This window comes from Schistocerca serialis, chromosome 3 (genome assembly GCF_023864345.2).
Source record: "Schistocerca serialis cubense isolate TAMUIC-IGC-003099 chromosome 3, iqSchSeri2.2, whole genome shotgun sequence".
NCBI lineage: Eukaryota > Metazoa > Arthropoda > Insecta > Orthoptera > Acrididae > Schistocerca > Schistocerca serialis.
In genome coordinates, this window is record NC_064640.1 from 418091794 (window position 1) to 418098160 (window position 6367).

A 6367-nucleotide genomic window follows, 5' to 3' on the forward strand; every position below is an offset into this window, starting at 1 on the left:
TGCTGCGAAATCTTTTCACCTAATTTCAGGAGGAGGAGGAGATTAGTGTTTAACGTCCCGGCGTCAACGAGGTCATTAGAGACGGAGCGCAAGCTCGGGTGAGGGAAGGATGGGGAAGGAAATCGGCCGTGCCCTTTCAAAGGAACCATCCCGGCATTTGCCTGAAGCGATTTAGGGCAATCACGGAAAACCTAAATCAGGATGGCCGGAGACGGGATTGAACCGTCGTCCTCCCGAATGCGAGTCCAGTGCGCTAACCACTGCGCCACCTCGCTCGGTCACGTAATTTCAATTACTAATCTTCAGAATGTGAAAATATTTTGTTGAGGCAAATCTACATATCGTAATAATATAAGAAAAATCAGAGCTCGCACAGAAAGACTGAAGTGTTCGTGTTTCCCGCGCGCTGAGTGAAACGGCAGATAAACAGTCCGAAGGTTGTTCGATGAATCCTCTGGCAGGCACTTAACTGTGAATTTCAAAGTAGTCACGTAGAAGCAGATGTATCCATGTACGCCCATCTTCAAAATTTGTAGTATTTATCATTTTAGTTTGCACTTTCAGATTTGATTTTATACGAAAGTAATTTCACATACTGTATTCTCGTAATTTTCCCTGCCCAGAAGTTCGGCACTTGCTGAATCATGAATTATAAAGCCGATCAAGACATTTCGTTTTTCTTGTTTTTTGAGGAACTGATTGCAATTTTGATGTCGAGTAAAATTTGCTTCAGTACCTCAAGAAATCGGTATACGAGTATATCTGGGCTGCACGAGTGTATTGACTGCTGTACTTGCTGTGGAAACTTTCGCAAGCATCGATGATTTTCTGTCTATTTTTACTTAGTTCCAAGCACATGGATGGTGGAAAGAATGCACTACCATCTATATACGTATCCACTAAGAAGTCGCAAAACGTTTGTAGTTTTACAGACACAGGGATCACAGACATTAAGTCCTCAACAAAATAGGCACCAACCATAACAATAGCCAGCATTGACAAACCAAACATACAGGGTGAAGAAAAAGTGTCGCACTTGGAGGTCAGCATGCAATTCTCCATCCAGATTCAACACAAAAGCTTATTTAGCAAAATCAGATCGGTTGGATGGTTGGTTGATTCGGGGGAGGGGCCCAAGCAGTGACGTCATCAGACCCATTGGATTAGGGAAGGATGGGGAAGGAAGTCGGCTGTGTCCTCTCAAAGTCATTTATTTGCCTGAAGGGATTTAGGGAAATCACGTAAAACCTAAATCAGGATGGCCGGACATGGGTTTGAAGCATCATTCTCTGGAATGCGAGTCCAGTGTGCTAACCACTGCACCACCTCACTCGGTGCAAAATCAGATAGGGAGCATTTTGAAACCGCATGTATGACAACGAGGAGCTGGCAACACTGTCACATTACGCAGCGCATCGGAATGTACAGAGGAACGTCTATCACCGCACTGTACTGTACCACCCATTGTAGCTTACTGAGTAAACTAAGTTGTGGCGGAGTGATCTGCCTGTGTGGACGTGTGGTGCGGCACTCCACGATGTAGCTGACCGTTTATGTAAATAACTGAGGTGCACACAGAAAGTAGTGGGCTACCTGCGCAGGGTGCCACAGCGCGAGGCGGCTTGACCCAGGGCGATCCCCTTGTTATCCACACAATGGCAGCCTCGTGGCGGACCCGTACCTAGCGGCGAGCTGTAATCAACGAGACATTCTTACCCACCTTCGGCGCGTCGTTTGGCGGCGCGCTGCGCTGACAGAATCGACGTGCACGCCCTGCTATCTCAATCGATTTTGCAGAAACCGATCGGTAAGGAAACTGATGTTCACCTTACTTATAGCTTTATGTGTCAGCTTCATGGTGAAGTGCCCAAAATTACTTAATTTGATAATCGCATCTAAGTACGAAACTGCATTGAATTCGAAAAGTTTGCTATGAAAAATATGGGTCACTATGATTCTGTGTTTGTTGCATATTACACCACAAGTTAATGCAATGAAATTTAGCTAAGACATTGAATTTTTTTTTTTTTTTTTTTTTTTTTTGGAGGTCTCGAGAAAATGGAATTTATGTAGTACGATCACTTCTTACCGCATGTGCAAAGGAATGAAATATTCATAATATACCTCATAGCTTCTAAACCGTTCGAGGTATCGATACGAGATTTTGGCAAGTGATAGCATGCAAAGAGGAGATAATTTTCTTATTAGATTAAGATATGGAACTTTCTTATCTAGGGCGAATAGTGGAAGCTATTGTTTTTATTTTTTAAATCCAATACTGTAATACTCATAAGAGTCTTAGACAATTATTGAAAAGAGAATTTGCTAGTATCAAACTAAACGCGATATTTCTTATTTTAGAACACAGCGGACCATGAAGTTTTCCGTAAGCTATTGACCACCCTAGTCGCCTATTGCACTTTAATAAGACACTCTGTTTTACGATTCTGTCGCAATAGGTACAGCAAGGTAAGTTTGTGCAATTTATACTGTACATTAATAAAAACAGGAAAATTAAACCTGTCAACAAGAGAAATGTAGCCGTTCCTCATAACTAATGATGTTTCTTTAAATGAGAAATAGTTACCAACTCAGACAAAAATAAATCTCAAATTCCGTTGCAGTTTTGGAGGAATTCTGTAACCAACCGTATGTTTAATAGTGAACGACATATATTTTAACCTTAATGAGCAGTATCAAGCAGTTCATAAAGTAATGACTATCATGTTTCTGTAATATTGTTATCTACAGATACACAGTCACCTAATTTGTCATTTACAAAAGAACAATTCTGCATTTTTACTGCAGAGGAGGACTGACCCATTAACACTCTTTGGTAACTCTGAATCTGTGAACGCACTAGCGACTTCCAGAACCTTGCCAGTTATTCGTCAAAGTCAATATCACTGATGAATTAAAAGATATTTGCAATAAGAAGATTCACTCCTTCGCTGTACCTTTCCATATGTCATATAAAATGGCTATGTAGAAAGAAAATCCTTCGGTTAATTTCAGTCCCAGCTGTTAATTACTAAAGATACACTGCGTTACTGGAGTCTACTGAAATTGTAACAGAACTGTCGATTTCATCTGAGTTGTTAATCTTTTTAGACAAAAATCGTCACTTTTAGGAAAGAGAGAAGTTTATCAAGTCAGGCCAAAATAAATTGTTCCTTTTGTTGCAGTTTCAGAGTAATCTTGTAACCCAGTGATTATTTAATAGGAACAGGTTGTACTGAAACTTGGTAAATGATTTTCTTTCTGCACCTTAAACCTGCTGAAACAGTGGTTTAGTAAGTGAAGAACTCAGAACAAGTCAGGTCAATAGCTTATCAAGAACTATATTCTCGATTTGAAAATAAATGTGTAATTTCTTCTCTTGTGTTGTTGCAAAAGCACAAAGTAAATCTCATTTCACCATTGATGGTCCTTAAAAATTATATTGTTTCACTACTTTATGAACTGCTCGAAACCACTCATTAAGGTTAAAATACATTATAAATATATTTAATCTATCTTTAACAGATTAGAAGACAGTAAATTATGGTGGTAAAGTTCACCACTTCACTCTGAATGGGGATAGGAACATAAATATTGTACACCACTTCCTGCGAATTATTTTCTCATTTCTCAGATAAAAAACAGGGAATAAATCCTTTTGTAAGTTTCCTTTCCAGTCGTTCACTACTACAAAATATGGTGTGCTACAGGATTCTGCCAAAACTGCAACAGAGTTGGTGATTTATTTTTGTTTGAATTGGTAACTATTTCCAATTCGAAAAAAATCATCAGTTATAAGGAACGACTGCAGTTCTCTTCTTGACAAGTTTAATTTTCCTTTTTTTGTCAAAATACGGTATAAATTTCACAAACTTCCCTTGCAATACCTATTGCGACAGAATCATGAAACAGAGTGCCTTATTAAAAAGTAATAGGCGATTAGGGTTGTCAGTAATTTATGGAAAACCTCATTGTGTCGGTTTTCTGTAAAATAAGATAAGAAATTTCATGTTTAGTTTCATACCAGGAAATTGTCTTTTTAATAATTGTCTAAGGCCCCAAAAATATTACGGTAATGGACTGAAAAAAGAAAGTACAGGGTGTGGTAGATAAGTAATGAGACTGGCCGCCGCGCGGCGCCCCAGTCGCTCGCAGGGCGGTCTCCACCTGTACGTCACGTGGTGGGGGATCTGAGCTAACAATAGAACCGGTTCGCAGTCGCGTCGGAGCTCTGGTGCAGTGAGGGTCGAGCTTCGCGTATTACGTTGTTTGTGTGGCCGTGACACTTGTGAAAACGCTGAAGATGGATCGCTCGATAGAACAGCGGTATGCAATCAAATTTTGCTTTCGCTTGGGCAAAACTGCTTCGGAAACTCTTGCTATGATTACGGAGGCCTACAAAGAAGACTCCCTATCAAGAGCTCAAGTGTTCCGGTGGTTTAATGAATTTAAAAACGGGAGGGAATCCGTTGAAGACATGGAACGATGTGGACGCCCTTCAACGAGTCGTGTGGATGAAACGGTGGCCAAAGTGAAAGAACTCCTGGGCTCCGACCGTCGTTTAAGTCTCAAAATGATCGCCGATGAGGTCTCCGTGAATAAATTTACGGTTCACCAAATTGTTACGCAAGATTTGATGATGAGGAAAGTTTGCGCAAAATTGGTTCCCCGAGTGCTCACCGCCGAACAAAAGCAACAACGAGTGGATGTTTGCCGTGAGATGTTGAATGATTTGGAAAATAATCCACACTTTTTAGACAACGTAGTAACAGGCGACGAATTGTGGACATTCCAGTACGACCCGGAGACGAAAGCCCAGAGCTCGGAGTGGCACACACCGGCATCCCCGCGGCCGAAGAAAGCAAGAATGTCAAAGTCCCGCATCAAGACAATGCTGATTGTGTTTTTCGACAAGCTGGGGTTAATTCACAAAGAGTTTGTCCCTCAGGGGAAGACTGTCAATGCCGAATTCTACAAAGAAGTCCTTCAGCGATTGCACAGAGCCGTCAAACGGAAGCGACAGGACCTTGCTTAACGCTGGCGTCTCCACCACGACAACGCTCCGGCGCACACAGCGTTCCTCGTGACCTCCTACTTGACTCGAATTGGAGTTGAAGTTTTGCCACAGCCACCATACAGCCCTGACTTGAGTCCTCCTGATTTCTTCCTATTTCCAAAGGTCAAAAGATGCCTGAAGGGTCATCGTTTCGACGATATTCCGAACATCCAACGTGCTGTCACGAAGGCACTAACTGGGATAACTCAAACGGACTACAGTGGCGCCTATGAAGCTTGGAAAACGCGCTGGCAACGTTGTGTCGACGCTCAAGGCGAGTACTTTGAAGAATATTAACGTTTTGTACAAATTGGATCAATAAATTTGTTTTTCTGGACTGAGTCTCATTACTTATCTACCACACCCTGTATATACCATAGCTTCCGCTATATCGCCCTAGAAAGTTCCTTATATTAACCATATAGCAAAATACTCTACTCTTTGCAAGCTGTCACTTGCCAAAACCTCGTATAGATATCTTGAACGGTTTAGGAGATATGAGGTATGTTATGGATATTTCATTCATGTGCACGTGCTGTCGGAAGTGATCGCACTACACAAATTCCATTTTCTCCACATTGGAGACAGATAGAGATATCCTCTCAAGTCTAAAGAAAATTCCATATATTAGCTAAATTTCTTTCGCAGTTACATATGGTGTAATATGCACCAAACGCAAAATCATGGCGTCCCATATTTTTCACAGTAAACTTTTTCTAATTCCGCTTAATATTGTACTTAGATGCGAATACCACGTTAAGTATCACCGTACCATTATTGAAATTTTGGGCACTTCACCATGAAGCTGACATATAAAGCTGTCAGCAACTTGAAAATCTTTTTTTTTAGTTATTGGTTTCTGTAAAATCGTGTGAGACGTTTTTTTTAAAATCTCATTTTGCTCGTTAATGTTCATTGCGTTTGTTTGGGGCGGACGTCCCATGACACCCGCTGAAGTTCGTTGTTGATCCACTCACTCAGTTTTTTTTTTTTTTTTTTTTATTACAGAGGGCTGCTTACCCTCCTAGCGAACACCCTGAGCTACGGTGCCGGCTAACATTGACTAGCAAGCTAACCAATTTTCCCTGCCAGCACCCGTAGGCCCGTATAACTGTGCTGGACAGCGCGGCAAGTCGGCACGCAAACTACCGGCTTTGTTTCTGTTCTCACATTTACGGTATGTGTATATCATGTTCCTTGTGCACCCACAGAACGTGCAGGTGGTAACATTTCTTCTTCATCGTCTCTGTGTCCTCATCGTGAAGAGAAGGTTCCACTTCGTATCTGTAAACAATGTTTGTGGATTCGATC

At 41.4% G+C, this 6367-nt stretch overlaps 1 non-coding gene across 1 annotated transcript; it reads right to left on the reverse strand.

Annotated features, from left to right (window-relative positions):
- Positions 1-202: 202 nt before the first annotated feature.
- Trnaa-cgc (transfer RNA alanine (anticodon CGC)) lies at positions 203-275 on the reverse strand. Its single transcript has one exon. It is a non-coding gene; the product is annotated as a tRNA-Ala (tRNA).
- Positions 276-6367: the final 6092 nt, after the last annotated feature.